The following is a 7680-nucleotide window of genomic DNA, read 5'->3' as shown; positions in this document are numbered from 1 at the left end:
CTGATGGGTGCTTCATGGCCAGTAGTCTAACTGACAGTGGCCATCAATGGATATTTGAGCACGCCTATGGGAACATGTCCTGCAAATGAATGCCATTGCACGCTTGTATCCCTGTCAAATAAAACAAAACAACGACAACAAGAATTAAAACCCACTCTTCTAGACAGCAGAAGCAAGCAAGCAATTTTACCAAAGAGTGATTACCATGACCCTGAATTCAGTGTTTACTGTTGTTACATATTTGCTTATTGTTTTGCCGCATATATATGTTTAGGCATTGGTATCACACCATGTGCAGGCATTCTCGTTATCTATTGTATAACAAATAGCTCCCAAACATAATGCCTTAAAACAACAGTCATTTCATTATGTCTTATGATATCTCACCTTCCTGGAGGACGATCAGGACAAGCTTGAAAGATAAATATTTGCCGATCAAGTGCCAGTGGCGTTCCTTGCTGACATCTCAGCTCCAGGAAAGAATGGTTGTGGGAAATAGAAAGGAGGAGCTCACGTTCTGAGCACTTGTACTTGAAGATAGATCCCAAGAATATGAGGGAGGGGAGAAGTGACGTGGGGCTTGGGGAGCTGTACGAGGTGAGGTGCAGATCTGTCAAAATATAACGATGAAATTTCTCCAGTGGCAGTGAATCCAAGGATTACATAGGTTACAACAAGGACAATCAGTTCTAAGGACATTGTCAAGGTGGAGTGTTCTGTCTGCCAACTGGCCAGTCAGATTTTGGGAGCTTGGAATTAAGCTTGGGTGTGAGATAGGAAAGGTTTGGCTGCTTTCCAGTTACAAATGAAATATGTTGATTGTTATAAGGCCAATGTAGATAATGTCCTAATCTTAAAAGAAGCTAAAATATGCAATTCCTTCAGGGAGGCCTGGATTTCCCACTGACCTCAAAGGCATTCCTGAAGGCTGGGGGTGATGGTGGTGATGTTAGGTGTGCCCAGATAGGCTGCTTCTGCTTGGGGAGGGTATCATTTCCTGCCCTGTTCTCAGATGAATTGAAAGCACATGGCAGGGTTCCCCCCAAGCCACAAGCACGTTTTCTGTATCATGATGGTTCATTCACTTCCTTGTTATTATTTTTGAAAAGATGTTATAGAATATGATAATAGCTCCTAAGGAGTTCCGGACCGTGTTCTTTTCTCTTGCATGCTGATCTTCATTTAAAAACCGGGCTCTGTCTGCTCTCCCAAATATCCTCAAGCAAGTCTAGTTCACAGATTTGGATTTTTGTGGCTCCTATTATTCGACTATTTTAGGGACTACAAGATACCTCTGAATTCTGTAGAAGTTGGTCGTTCAAGTAGATGGTCCTGTTGCATTTAGGAGCGTGCTTCTCAGAGTGCTCGGGGACGCCCTTGTCCTGGACTTTGAGTGGCGTCTGCCTCCACTCTACCAACCTGAAACAGTTTCCTGGACATCCAGAAGCTGCTTCTAGCTAATTAGTGGTCTGCACAAATGGCTTCTGATTATAGAGTTTTCAGCTCCTAGCCTTTAGACCAGTGTGTAATCTGGAGATACATGGTTAAGAACACAGGCCCTGGAGGCAAACAGAACTGCATTTGAACTTCAGCTCTTCCATTTGCAAGTTATGTGGCCTTGAACAAATTATGTGACCTTTTGAAACCCCAGTTTCTTTTTCTGTAAAAGGCTGGCGATGCCAATAATACTTGCCTCATCAAGGTATTTTGTAGATTAAGTGAAATTCTGAATAGGTATTATTATTATTAATTGTGTCCTTGCTTTTCAGTCTCTTCCTAGACTCAAAAGAGCTGCTTCATTGGAGCAATAATCATGATGGCTACCATTTATTACCGTGTGCCAGCCACTGGGCTAAAAACTTGATCTACGTTATCTGTAATCATGGCAAAAATGCTAAGAAGAAACCATTACTTTACAGCAGAGGAAACTGAGGGTCAGAAAGGTTAACTAACCTTCTCAAGGTTATAAAACCAACCTGCAGAGCTGCGGTCTGAACTCTAAAGTTGGTGTTCTTTTCACTAAGCCACACTGATGCTAACGTATCCCAGTTCAAGTCGTTCTCTCTCGGGATCGATATGGGTTGCGGAGGTCATTGTTTCCCTCTTGCTCTGGAGAAAAAATGGACAGCTACTATTAAGCAGCAAGCCCAGGGGAAACCCAATTGCCCACAGTGTTCCATATGGAGCCGTTGCCTTTCAAGATGCAGACAAATATGAGACAAACACGGTTGTGTTGGAGAAGCATGCACTCACGTCCAGGCTTCTGCAAGTATTAGCCTCAAGGAAGCTTTAATGTTCTTGGTTTGCTCTCCCTTTTTCCTTTTTCTTCTTTTAAGTTTATTTATTTATTTATTTATTTATTTTTTAACGTTTATTTATTTTTGAGACAGAGAGAGACAGAGCATGAACGGGGGAGGGGCAGAGAGAGAGAGAGGGAGACAGAATCAGAAACAAGCTCCAGGCTCTGAGCTATCAGCCCAGAGCCTGACGCGGGGCTCGAACTCACGGACCGCGAGATTGTGACCTGAGCTGAAGTCGGACGCTTAACCAACTGCGCCACCCAGGCGCCCCTTAAGTTTATTTATTTATTTAAGGGAGAGAGAGAGAGAGAGAGCCGGGGGGGGGGGTTGGCTAGGGAGAGAGGGTGAGAGAATCCCAGCAGGCTCCATGCTATCAGTGCAAAGCCCATTGCAGGGCTCAAACCCACAAACCATGAGATCATGACCTGGGCCAAAATTAAGATCATGATCATACCTTAACCGACTGAGCCACCCAGGCACCCCTTGGTTTGATCTCCCTTGTAGAATATAACCAAACGACCCTGGCTCATCAGCTTTGAATCTAAGTAAAATCTCCCTGCCAATCAGTAACCCTGAGTCCCTATTCTTATCTACATCCACTCTGGTTTCCCTCTTCTGCTGCAAAACATTTCCTCTCTGGCCTCTCCCTCAAAATGTTTAATCCCAAAGAAATCCTCATGGTGGCCAAGCAGTTTTCTAGCCACAGTCCCGTGCAACTTCTGGCATTAATCAGTGGCCACTACCGCTGAGCCTGTGGAGTCCACCAAGGGATGGCAGTGATTGGGTCAAGTTCAGTGGTTCGTAGTGCTCCCGACGCTGCCAGACCCCAGGCCAGTCCCCCAACCTTGTTCTTCTGTTTGTCAGCTGGGCCCTGAAGCAACTCTGTCTGTGCGCAGAACTCTACGTGGTCGCGGGGAAACGGCTCATTCGTCTTCTGTCAGCGAGTCTTGCGCGAGAAAGAGAACATCTTCGCATGAAGGATCAGCAGCTCGCAAGCATGGCGTAGCTTAAATTACACTTATAGGAGACACAATGCTGATGACATAACAAGGTCTATCTGTGCTCCTAACGCAGACAACTTTTTCACCCTCAGAGAGTTAGTCGTCTCGTGTCAGCCTCAGCAGTACCCAACACCTGTTCTATTGCAGCCACTATTTTATCTTTGTTTACCTGTTCCCCGACACGAACCCTGCCCCATCCATCCGATGCCCCCTATACCAAGGGGAGAGTTTCAGCCACTGGATATCCAAATCTCTACTTCTTACTGGGAGGAACCATCCTTCCACCTTCCATTGTTTCCATGAAGGTGAAAAAGATCATAAGGTCAGTTTCCGTCAGTTCTCATACTCTCGGTACCTTGTGTTTTCCTTCCATAGAAAACTCAGCAAGAATCCCTGAGATAGGAGAGTGGGAGGTTTTCTTTAGGAATCACTGCCTTTTGTCTCTGAGAAGGCTTTTTTCTTTCTTTTTTTTAAATAAGGATTTGGCCCATCTTGATTCAGGCATAGTAACCACAGACTGGGGTGGGGGTGGGGGGCAAGATGCACAGAACACCAAAAGGAGAAAAGTATATCGGAGGAAAGGAAAGGGAAACACATGGGGAACCAGACTGACAGAATTGGATTCCTTAAAACTGAAGTGAGGAAAACCATAACGTCTCTATTACATGACATTTTGAATCTTCCAAAAGAACACCTATGCACAACAGTAGAGAGTAAAATGACTTCTCAGGTAAACTTACAGGTCAATAAAGACCGCAGTAGCATTTCTGTTGACTATATCAGCTTTAATTTAGCAAACGATCTATGCTGTCCTGCTTATAAACTGTTTATTTCTACATGTCTTGGCAATTTTTTAGTGAGTAAGTGACAATGTATAAATCTTTGTGGAATGATCCTTTTAGAGCTTTTTTCTTTCTTTGGTCTTTTAAAAAAATATAAGGTCTTGGGCGCTTGGGTGGCTCAGTCAGTTAAGCATCCAACTCTTGATTTCGGCTCAGGTCATGGTCTCACAGTTCGTGAGTTCGAGCCCCACATTGGGCTCCTCTCTGACAGTGCGGAGGCTGCTTGGGATTCCCTCTCCCTCTCTCTTTGCTCCTCCCGTGCACGCGTACATGCTCTCTCTCTCGAAATAAACAAATAAACTTAAAAAATAAAAAAATACTATATTCTTCAGGCCGATAATAAAGCAGAAAATGCCCTGACAAAACAAGCATCCCAAACTGTATGTCACTCAGATGTTAGGAGGATGCAACTTAGAAGTTGATAAAGATCCTGCCATTGATGTCCAGATGAGGGAAAGGGTTATTATTCTTTGATTGTGGTGGTGGTTCAGGTCCCAGAACGGGACCTAGAACCCTCGGACAACCTTAGTTACTCAAAGAATATTGCCAAGCATGGAAATGCTATTTCCTTCGTTTCATGTGACAACTGGAAGAGACTCCTGATTCAGGTTAAATATATTTAGATTGAGTCCATGGCTTTTCTGTACATCAGCTTTATTCTTCCTGTTCAACTTTTCAGGGAAATCAGGCAATTTCCAGAGGTCCTGTAAGAAAGGAAAAGGGAGTAATTATTAAGAGAAGAGGAAACGGGGAAGGAAGTTCTCCAATTCTCCTCAAAAGCATAGTGATGACATATTCACAACTGAACATCTGAATGCACGATTTCATACATAATAGGGGATTATGTACGAAATCAGAATCAGCTGGAAAATCTAGACTGGATGGTTTGAGAATATGCTGAGAGTTTTCCTTCTGTTCTAGGGACATAGAATAAGCTGTGAAGAATATCCCAGGGTATTTTAGCTATGTTCTATATAAAAGGAACAAGCTACATATCAGAAATGGAATTTGAGAGATGTTGGGCCATTAGTTACCCTGTTTAAAATTTTTCTATTATTGCTAACTTGTGCAAATATTTTTTTAGATATTTATTTTTGAGAGAGAGAGAGAGAGAGTGAGTGGGAGAGGGGCAGAGGTGGGGGTGGGGGGAACAAAGGATCTGAAGCAAGCTCTGTGTTAACAGCAGAGAGCCTGATGTGGAGCTCAAACTCATGAACCACGAGATCGTGACCTGAGCCTAAGTTGGACGCTTAAACGACTGAGCCACCCAGGTGCCCCACGTGCAAATATTTTCTAAGATTTCTTCCGAGAAGGAAGTCATAGACATTAGAATGTCCAACTTAAACACTTCCTCTTGAAATCAAGATTTCTTCTATCCTCTATCACAGAAATTTGTTAGAAGTCCAAATGAGCCACTTGCAAAGTAATTTTTTAAAATATTTTGGGCAATACAGCAGGACTACAGAAGATTTGTAAAATAGAGAATAAATATAATCCCTGTATCATCTTACCAGTTTTTAACATACCTCCTACCGGTTTTCCTATGTCCATACATGTCTTTACATAGTTGTAATCCACTTTTTTCCTCCTTGACATTATAAAAATTTTCTTCTGCCACTAAGTTGTTAATGGTGATTATTTTTAATAACTGAAGAGTGAGACATGAAGTTTTGATCGATCTTTGATCCAATTAAAGAGATATGTTTTGTTCTTTAAAAGAAACAATTAAAAATTTTTTTTTTACATTTTTAAAATTATAAAACCCAAACAAATAAATTTTGGAAATAATTTTAAAATTACAGAAAAGTTTCAAGAATAATAATAAATATTGACCACCTATAGGTTTGATATCCAGATTCACTATTGCAAATATTTTGCCCCATGTGCTTTATTGTTTCCTTTCTTCCTTTCTGGTTTCCGCTTTCTTCTTCTTCTTCTTCTTCTTCTTCTTCTTCTTCTTCTTCTTCTTCTCTGTCCCTCTCTCTTTCTCTCTGTCTCTAATATTTTCTAAACCATTTGAGGAGAAATTTTATACATGCTGGCTCTTTAAGATACTCCTGTATGTATTTTATATAAATAAGAAATAAGAATATGCTTTTACAAATTTACTACTGATACGATACTTTTACCTACCATCTGTATTCCAATTTTGTCAGTTGACTCCATAGTGTCCTTTGTAGCATTTCCCCCTCCTGTACAGGATCCAGGCTAGGATCAGATCAATATCTGATGTAGTTGGTTGTTATGCCTTTTCAGCCTCCTTTAATCTAGAACATTTCCAGTCCTTCTTTTTCTTTTATGACACTGACGCTTTTGAAGAAAATATCCCCCCCCCCTTTTTTGAATAGAATGTTTCTTGTTTTAGGTTTGTCTTAGGTTCCCTCATGGTTAGGTTCATGCCAGATTGGCATACTACATAAGCGATGCTGTGTTTTTCTCGGGGCATCACATGTAGAGGCACATGATATCCACTTGCCTCCTCACTGGTGATGTTAAATATTTTTTTTCAGTACTCTACACTCAACATGGGGCTTGAACTCATGACCTCGAGATCAAGAGTCATATGCTCTATCAACTGAGCCAGTCAGGCACCGCTGGGGATGTTAATTTTAATCACCTAGTTAAAGTGTTGTCTAATTTCCATTTCTATTTTTCTCTTGCAATTAATAAGCAGATGTGAAGAGAAACTTGAAGACACACAAATATTCGACCCTAGATTTGTCAAATTTTCACCCCAAGATTTAGTATCCATTGATGATTCTTGTCTGACCCAATCTTTGCTGTCATGGTTGCAAATTGATGAGTCTTTAACTCTAGCACGGTCTCCACATTTACCAGTTGACCCTCAGCATTCTACTGTAGGCAAGAGTCTTCCCTTCATCTGTCTGTCTACCTCCTATCTATCTATCATCTATCTATCTATCTATCTATCTATCTATCTATCATCTATTTATCTATCTAATCTGTCATTGGTACAGACTCATAGATTCTTATTTTCTCTATTTTCTATAATTCATTGTAGTCCTTAATTGTGTTGGTCCTTAAATTGTTTCAAATTTGGCCAGTGGGAGACCCTTCTGTGTCTTTTTGATATGCCCTATCTTTTTTTTTTTCTTTGAGTATCTCCTTATTCTGTCACAAAATGATGCTCATGTATCATCTTGTACCCACCCTGTTCTAGCTCAGAACCAGTGATTTCTCTATGGACTCCTGCTTCCTTTCAGTAGGGAGTCATATTAGAGACCAAGTCTGGGCATTGGGTATGATCATTGCTACTTGGGTGTCTTTGCTTATAGGCATATACTGTGGATAGGAAAAGGAAATATGTGCACGTACATATACATACATAATCTGTACGTATGCATATACGTATATATGCACATTTACACTTACATACACACATGTATGTATTCATTTTTATAAAGCTTCAGTCCATATCAATACCTTCAATGTAGTCTATCCCATAGGATTCACCTTGCTTTCCCCCTTTCATTATTTGTATGACCCTTCTTCCACATTGAGAACCCTGGCTCTCAA

The sequence above is a fragment of the Neofelis nebulosa genome, chromosome 9, assembly GCF_028018385.1.
Source record: "Neofelis nebulosa isolate mNeoNeb1 chromosome 9, mNeoNeb1.pri, whole genome shotgun sequence".
Lineage (NCBI taxonomy): Eukaryota > Metazoa > Chordata > Mammalia > Carnivora > Felidae > Neofelis > Neofelis nebulosa.
This window is presented reverse-complemented; position numbering follows the sequence as displayed.